The sequence below is a fragment of the Falco peregrinus genome, chromosome W (assembly GCF_023634155.1).
Source record: "Falco peregrinus isolate bFalPer1 chromosome W, bFalPer1.pri, whole genome shotgun sequence".
Lineage (NCBI taxonomy): Eukaryota > Metazoa > Chordata > Aves > Falconiformes > Falconidae > Falco > Falco peregrinus.
The window spans coordinates 23,342,693-23,352,068 of NC_073743.1; positions in this window are offsets into that span (position 1 = coordinate 23,342,693).

Below are 9,376 nucleotides of genomic sequence, written 5' to 3' on the forward strand. Positions count from 1 at the left end.
AGGATAAGGCCCTGGAGGGAAAAGGGACACAAGAAAGCCAGCTAGTATTCAAGGATGATCTCCTCCAAGCTCAAGAGAGTTCTACCCCGATGAGAAGGCAGGCAAACATGCCAGCAGGCCTGTGTGGATGAACAAGGAGCTCCTGACAAAACTCAAACACAAAAAGGATGCATACAGAAGGTGGAAGTAGGGACAGGTAACCTGGAAGGAATACAGAGACATTGTCCGATCATCCAGGGATGAAGTCAAGAAAGTTAAAGCCCAAATGGGATTGAATCTGGCTAGGGATGTCAAAGACAAGAAGAAAGGCTTCTCTAATGTTACATGTCCAGATTACACAGGACATGGAAAAGGTAGAAGTACTGAATGCCTTCTTTGCCTCAGTCTTTACTAGCAAAATTGTCCCTCAGGAATACCAGGCCCCTTGGTGGAGCAAGGAAGATGTACCCTTGGTGGAGCAGGATCAGGTCAGGAAATACTTAAGCAAACTGGATATACATAAGTCCATGGTCCCTGATGAACCCGTGACTGCTGAAGGAGCTGGCTGATGTCATTGCAAGACCACTCTTGATAATCCTTTATCCATCTGTCATGGTTTAACCCCAGCCGGCAACCAAGTACCACGCAGCTGCTTGCTCACTCTCCCCCACCTGGAGGGGTGGGTGCTGCGGGCATTTCGGGCGAGCGGGAGTCAGATTCAAATACTCACAGAGTTCAAGATCTGATCCGTTTATTGTACAAACCAGGTAGACTTTTATAAGGCATTCTATAAGCGTGCAATAATGTGATTGGCTATTTTACAAGCGTATAATAATATGATTGGTTAACAATTGTTTACTGGGAAGATTTCTGTTTCTGCTTGTTCTGGCATGTAGGCTCCTTTCTGCGGTTTCCCAGCTCCTCTTATCATGTCCCGTTGGCCTTGGTTTTGAGCAAACATCTGCAATTTGCTCCTTTTTCTTCATCCCACTGTTCTGGCCGTAACCTCGTCTTATTTCTTCAGTATTTTTCCACTTGCTTCAGAGTTCAGTATAATCATTCAATACAGCAAGAGCCCCAACACGTGGGGAGGAGAATCGGAAAGGAATGTAAAAAACGAGGATTGAGATAAGAACAGTTTAATAATTTAAACAGAATAAATAGGTAAGAACAACAGCAATAATAACAATAACAATAATAATATTAATAACAATAATAATAACAACAACAACAACAATTATAATGGAAAGGTAGGGAAAAGGATAATATCCAAAGGAAAAGGGGAAAGGAAAACAAGTGATGCACAATACAACTGCTCACCACCCGCTGACCAATACCCAGCCAGTCCCCGAGCAACGATCCCCCCCGCCCCAGCTAACCCTCCGAGTTTATATACCAAGCGTGACAGCCCATGGTATGGAATGCCTCTTTGGCTGGTTCAGGTCAGCTGACCTGGCTGTGTTCCTTCCCAGTCTCTTGTACCCCTCCAGCCCTCTGGCTGGCAAGGCCCAAGAAGCCGAAAAATCCTTGACTTCAGTATAAACATTACCCAGCAACAACTAAAAACATCAGTGTGCTATCAACATTGTTCTCACATCATAGCCAAAACACAGCACTGTACTGGCTACTAAGAAGAAAGTTAACTCCATCCCAGCCAAAACCAGGACAGTATCCACCCCTTATTCTATACCATTTATGTCATGCTACGTTTTCCAATACATCATCATCGCCTCTCCTGTCCTTTATATAAATACACAGATATCATTCCCTTAGTCTATGGACCATCCCTCTAAAGTCCATTGAGTTCATTTAGTCCATGATGTTGGGCTCCATCTGTTATAACAGTCTTTCTGGGCAAGGAGGACGGTACAAGGTGTTGGATTGTTCCATGTCGAAGCCAGTTCTAACCCTATTACAGCTTCACTGATCTGGTTTCACCAGTCAGTCTTCGTTGGTGTGGCAGTTGAAGAGAAATAAGGTTCAAATCTCCAAATTTAAAATAGTTGAGATGGGTGCCGCAAGATGTCTAGTCTCTCCGGAGGCGTGGGTTCAAATTCTACCATTGTCACCAATGACAATATACAGTATTATATAACAATTAACATCACTCAATTTATTGGCTGTTTTCACCCAAAATCAAATCCCCTTGAGGCACACACTGGACTTCCCCATCCTCCCGCATTACCCACCAAGTGCTCCCAGGCCCTTGAGCAAAAGCAGTCCCACAAATGGATTTGCCTTTGCCTGAGGCAGGAATGACCCAGACTGTTTTCCCAAGCATATTTTTAAAGCGCACTACAGGAACTTTATCCCACTCTACAGTACGCAAAAGTTTTGACTGGGCAGGACCAGCTCGGGTAGCAGATCCTCTGGTATTAACCAACCAGGTGGCCTTTGTTAGACGTTTATCCCAATGTTTGAAAGTTCCATCACCCATTGCTTTCAGTGTAGTCTTTAACAGTCCGTTACATCATTCAATTTTCCCAGAGGCTGGTGCCTGATAGGGAATGTGATATACCCACTCAATGCCATGGTCTTTGGCCCAAGTATCTATGAGATTGTTTCGGAAGTGAGTTCCGTTGTCCGATTCAATTCTTTCTGGGGTGCCATGTCGCCACAAGACCTGTCTTTAAAGGCCCAGTGTGGATAACTGGCTAGCTGAAAAGGGTCACATAGACATAGTCCAGCTGGCTGGACAAAAATGCACATCGCACTCAGCTTATCTGAAGTAAAGCAAAAATACACTGTCCTTGGCTGTTCTTGTTACACAATAACAGGAAGATTGCGGTGGGAAAAGAATGTTGCAGGTGGGAACAGATAACTACAGAAGAGAAACTAGGGGCGGGCTTGGTATTTAGACAACTAACCAATAATGAGCTTAACTTTTGTAATATATATGAGCTAATTATAACAAGGCATAAAAGGTGACTGTAAGGGACAATAAACGAAGTCTGCTGATCACTCATATTGAGTGACTGTGTCTTCCCTCCGTCGTGACAAATGGCGCCCGAACAGGGACCCTAGAGAGGGCTGAACCTGCGAGCCACGGTTCGACGGAGATTCGGGTACCGGTCCTGAAAGCAGCGCAGGAGGCGGAAGGGCACAGTCCCCGCGCCTGGGAGCACCTACAGAGGGTCCCGCCGGCCACGCGTCGCCAAAGTCTCACAAAGGCTGCAACAGCGCTGACGACGGTATGGAGAGACAAGCGACGTATGATTTGCTCAAAGGCTTTTTAGAAAAGCGGAGCATTCGGGGCATAGATTGTAAAAAGGAATTACCAGGGTTATTAGCGTATGGGGTAGCGAGGGGTCATTTTGGGAATCCAGATACGGTTTTCGAGCATGCAGAGTGGCGTAATTATGGGGACACACTGTTTGCCGAAGTAATAGCCGACAATAAAACTGCCAAAAAACTGATGAAACCGTGGCAAGCTGGCACTAATGCCCTTTTGCAACATCGAGCCGAACAGAGAGCGGCTGCTGCTGCCTCTGAGCGGCTGGGAGTTGCAAGCGGGACTGCAATAGCCACACGGCAGGGGGAATCGGCTTCCCCCCCCCCCCCCCCCCCCCCCCCCCCCCCCCGATTGCCCGTTGCCTCCCTCGGTGCGTACGCTGACGGTTCAGCAGGGGGCTGCGGGAAGCTGGGACCAGTCGCCCTTCCCGTCGCCGCCCTCTTCAAATCCCTCAGCCCCTCCGTCAGGGAATGATGACGTAAACGAGGACATAGACCGTAAAAACCCGGTAGAGAGTAGGGAATGTACGAATCCTTTTGCAGAATGTCTTCAGGTTGCCCAAAATAGGCAAAAGGTCTGGAAGCAGATAGCAGACAGTGCTATGCTTGAGGGTGAACGCGATTTTGCCACAGGAATCGTGCATGAGGCTTTCCCGGTCACGTATTCACAGCCAGATGCGCAGGGGAATATCACGGTTTCTCTCACTAACTTAGATTGGAAATTATTAACTCAGCTACGGGCTACGGTGAGTGAGTCAGGTTTAAAAGGGAAACCCACCAGGCAAATGTTAGATTATCTTTGGGGAACTAATATCTTACTCCCGAGTGACATACGCAGTATAATGAAGTTAATCTTGAGCCAACATCAGCAGCTTCTGTTTAACGCTCATTGGCAGGCTGCTTGTCAGGAATCGGTAGCAGTGGTTAGACAGCCAGGGGACCCACTGCATGGGGTTACTCTACAGGAGCTGATGGGTTTAGGACCCTATTTTCGAACCGAAGCTCAGGCACTGATGGGACCGGATAAGGCAAAGGAAGCGATGAGGCTAGCTAGACTAGCGCTTGACCGTATAAAGGAGCCCGGGGGAATCCCTTCATATATGGGAATCAAGCAGGGAAGAGAGGAGCCATTTGGGTTATTTGTCGATCGGGTAGCAAACGCCATACAGGCGGCTGGGGTGCAAGACTATCTCAAAGGCTCCATTTTAAAGCAGTGTGCCATACAGAATTGTAACCCAGCCACACGTAACATCCTAGCTACGCTACCAGGGACATGGACCATAGAAGAAGCTTTGGAAAGAATGGCACAAGTGCCAGTCGGGCCCCAGGCTATGTTAGTCGAGGCAATAAAAGAACTAGGGAGTGCTTTAAAAGAGCAGGCGCAGCCTACCCAAAGTCAGGTCTTGGCAGCCTTTGCTCCTTTGCAAGCCTTTGCTGGGCGATCAAATGACCGCGGCCCATCTCATCTACGGTGCTTCCGTTGCGGTTCCACCGGACACGTGAGACGGGACTGCAATGTCAACTCCGTATGGTGCCGAAACTGCCGCTCGGACCCTCACAATGAAGCTGCTTGTCGTCGATCGCGAAACGGGTGACCCAGCAGGAAGAGCCGCCCCGCGCTGACACAAAAAGCGGCTGCCTGCCCAGCAGCACAAAATCCTTTCCTCTCCGACCTGCAACCAGCGGAAGCCTCGGCTTGGACCTGGCAACAACAGTAGATTGTACCCTCTTGGACTCAAAGCCGACAAAACTTGCTACTGGCATACAAGGCCCAGTTTGTATAGGCGGACAAGCTGTTGGAGCATTACTCATCAGGCGTTCATCAGCCACCATGTTGGGACTCAGTGTTTTGGTGGGACTGATTGATAAGGGCTTTCACGGAGAAATTCATATTATGGCTCAGATGCTGTTTCTCCCACTCTTTATACCTAAAGGGACCAAGATAGCCCAGCTGATTCCACTACCGCATCTTGCAGGCACCCTCCAACCACTGCAAGAACAACCTCGAGGACAAGGTAACTTTGGGTCTGCAGGGCAAATGGCTTTATTGACTATTGGCTTGCGTCAACGACCACGGCGATCGGTCACAGTGCAGTATGGAGACCAGACACTCTCGATTACTGCGCTGTTGGATACTGGCGCTGATGTCTCTATAATCAGTGCACAGAAATGGCCGGCGCATTGGCCAACCTGTACGACCAATGCCACAGTTGCAGGAGTGGGAGGATTGACCCTCGCTCGCAAATCCCCCCTTCTGCGATGGACTATAGCTGACAAAGTTATAAACTGTTGTGTCTCAATTATTCCATTGCCTGAGGGGGTGCATGCTTTGATAGGCCGCGATATCTTGGCCCAAATGGGGATGGTCCTCACTTCAGACCTCCCTTTCTAGGGGCGGCCATTGCTTGGACTTTCCCGATCCCACTCCGATGGAAGACAGAGGAACCAGTGTGGATAGAGCAGTGGCCGTTAAAAAGGGAAAGTCTAGAACAGGCGCATGAACTGGTTAAAGAGCAGTATCAACAAGGTCATTTGCGTCTGTCAACGAGCCCCTGGAATACCCCCATCTTTGTTATCAAGAAAAAGTCTGGAAAATATCGATTGCTTCACGATCTGCGAGCGGTAAACAAACAGATGCATGATATGGGGGCCTTACAACCCGGTTTACCCAACCCAGCTATGATACCGGAAGGGTGGCATTTACTCATTGTAGATTTGAAAGACTGCTTTTTCACAATTGCTTTACATGAAGATGATCAGCACAGATTTGCCTTTACCTTACCCGCGATCAACCGGGAGGGACCGGACCAACGCTTTGAATGGACGGTCCTCCCGCAAGGAATGAGAAATTCGCCCACCTTGTGTCAACTCTATGTTGCTGCCACACTACAACCTTTGCGACAACGCTGGGCTAAGACTTTAATCTACCATTATATGGATGACATCTTGTTAGCACAGCCGACACCCTTCTCTTTACAACAAAAACAGGTTTTAACAGAACAACTCAAGCTTAGGGGCTTGGTAGTAGCACCCGAAAAGGTGCAAGAATCAAGCCCCTGGAAGTATCTGGGGTGGCGCATTACTGATACAACAATTCAGCCTCAAAAGTTGTCACTCCATTTGGATATCCGAACCCTTCACGACGCCCAACGACTGCTCGGTGATCTGCAATGGCTCCGGCCTGTAGTGGGCATCCCCAACGAACTGTTAAATCAACTACGCCCCCTGTTGAGAGGGACAGATCCTTCAACCCCAGTACGGCTTACTGAACAGCAAGAACAAACGTTACAACAAATAGCATCAATGGTGACTACGCGCTCCACGCATCGGCGTGTTGTAGGGTTACCCATCGATTTGACTATCTTATGTGGCACTCAGTACCTCATGGGTGCTCTAACACAACAAAAAATAAAAACGGGGGAGAAAGGGGAGTACTCCACCATCGTATTGGAATGGATAGCTCCCCCGCTGCAACCACGACGCACAATACAAGACAAGATCTCGACGCTGACGGAGCTGATCAAGAAAGGTCGCTGTCGTATTTTACAGGTGGATGGCACTCCTCCTGGCACGATATGGGTGCCGATGAGACAGATCGACTTGGAGTGGTACTTGCAGAACTCCGAGGAACTGCAGGCTGCATTACTCCACAATGGAGCAGCGATAATAGTGAAACCACTCCCATCGCCCATCCTGTCGTGGATGGAGAACATGGGCTGGATTGTTAAGCCGAAGCGATCCAGCCAGCCTATCCCGCACGCTCTCACGGCCTTTATTGATGTGGGTCGACGCTCTAGGACCGCTGCCATAACGTGGAAAGATGAGCAAGGGTGGCAACACCAAGTTCTACAAGCGCAGCCAAAGGATTCTCTACAGACGCTAGAACTCTTTGCAGTGGTCTGGACATTTATTAGATGGAGAGATGTCCCACTGAACATAGTCACAGATTCTCTCTATGTTGCCGGCATAGTCAGCCGGATTGAAGATGCAAGCGTGCGTGATTTAAAGAATCAACGCTTGACAGAACTGCTTGTGAGCTTGCAGCTTGCAATCACACAGAGATCGGAATCGTATGCGGTGATCCATATCCGAAGCCACCAGTGGGAAGAAGGCCTCGGAGAGGGCAATGCTCGAGCTGATCATCTCGTCGCAATCGCTACTGAACCCCCATTAGCACCACACTGTCGAGCCCGAGAAGCCCATTTAATCTTCCATCAAAACGCGAAGGGTCTGGCACGAGCCCACAAACTCTCTATGGAGGAGGCTCGGGCCATTGTGAAGGCTTGCCCTATATGTAGTCACCATAACTCAGGCTTAGGGCTCGGTTGCGGGGGCAACCCGCGAGGACTAAAGTCTAATGATGTTTGGCAGATGGATGTTACTCATGTTCCTGCATTCGGTCGATTGAAATATGTGCATGTTACTATAGACACCTATAGCCATATGTTATGGGCCACACCACAGCCCGGGGAAAAGGTCCGGGACGTGTGCCGGCATTTAACTAGTTGCTTTGCTGTTTTAGGGGTGCCTATTACTATTAAAACTGATAACGGTCCTGCATATGGTAGCGGATTACTTAAACGCTTTATGCAAATGTGGAATATTAAACATGTTACTGCAATCCCTCATTCTCCAACTGGACAAGCAATTGTAGAGCGGGCTAACGGGACGCTAAAACGTTATATAGAAAAGTTCAAAGAGATTCAGGATATAAGAGAGAGGGTAGAGAAGGCCCTTTTTGTGCTTAATCATTTGTGTGTATTTGGGGACAGTAATGAGCCGCCTATAATAAGGCACCACGCTGGCTCAGAACCCCCCAGGCCACCACACATGAAAGTATTGTATAAGGATGCAAAAACAGGACAATGGGTAGGTCCTGTGGGGGTGATTTATGTGGGGCGTGGTTATGTCTGTATTTCTACCAATTCAGGCACTATTTGGGTTCCCAGCCGTTGGGTAAAACCTGCTGTAGAGCACGCTGGAGGAGCTCGATGCGAGAACGCTGCTTCGCCTGCACCTTGCGATAGGCCCTGTTCTGGAATCTATTCAACATCTGTTCCGATCCCACACACAGAGGACCACGCGTGAAAAACTCGAACTTTTGACAGCAAAGATACAATCTCATAGCAAACGGGATTATTATTTTTGATCATTATTGTAATAGTTTTAGTAGTGCTTAGCTGTGTATTTTTCCTGCGCTAAAACGCTGTTATTGAAAATGGTCAACCAAGCCTATGTCGCCCAAAATAAAAATGGGGGAATTGTGGATAACTGGCTAGCTGAAAAGGGTCTCATAGACATAGTCCAGCTGGCTGAACAAAAATGCACATCGCTCTCAGCCTATCTGAAGTAAAGCAAAAATACACTGTCTTTGGCTGTTCTTGTTACACAATAACAGGAAGATTTCGGTGGGAAAAGAATGTTGCAGGTGGGAACAGATAACTACAGAAGAGAAACTAGGGGCGGGCTTGGTATTTAGGCAACTAACCAATAATGAGCTTAACTTTTGTAATATGTATGAGCTAATTATAACAAGGCATAAAAGGTGACTGTAAGGGAAAATAAACGAAGTCTGCTGATCACTCATATTGAGTGACTGTGTCTTCCCTCCGTCGCGACAGCCCAGTATAATGTTCTGGGCAGTGGCATGGGGCACAGGGTACGTTTCTGGCCATCCGGTGGTCGCTTCCACCATTGTTATTACATGACGCTTGCCTTGGCGGGTCTGTGGGTGTGATATAGTCAATCTGCCAAGCCTCACCATATTTATATTTCAGCCATTGTCCTCCATACCACAGAGGCTTTAACTGCTTGGCTTGCTTAATTGCAGTGCATGTTTCACATTCATGGATAACCTGTGCAATAGTGTCCATGGTTAAGTCCACCCCTTGATCTTGGGCCCATCTATATGTTGTATCTCGTCCTTGATGATCTGAAGTGTCATGAGCCCATCGAGCTATAAATAGTTCACCTTTATGTTGTCAATCCAAATCTACTTGAGCCACTTCAATCTTGGCTGCTTGATCTACCTGCTGGTTGTTTAAATGTTCCTCAGTGGCCCGACTCTTGGGTACATGAGCATCTACATGACGTACCTTTACAACCAGGTTCTCCAACCGAGCGGCAATATCTTGCCATAACGCAGCAGCCCAGATGGGTTTACCTC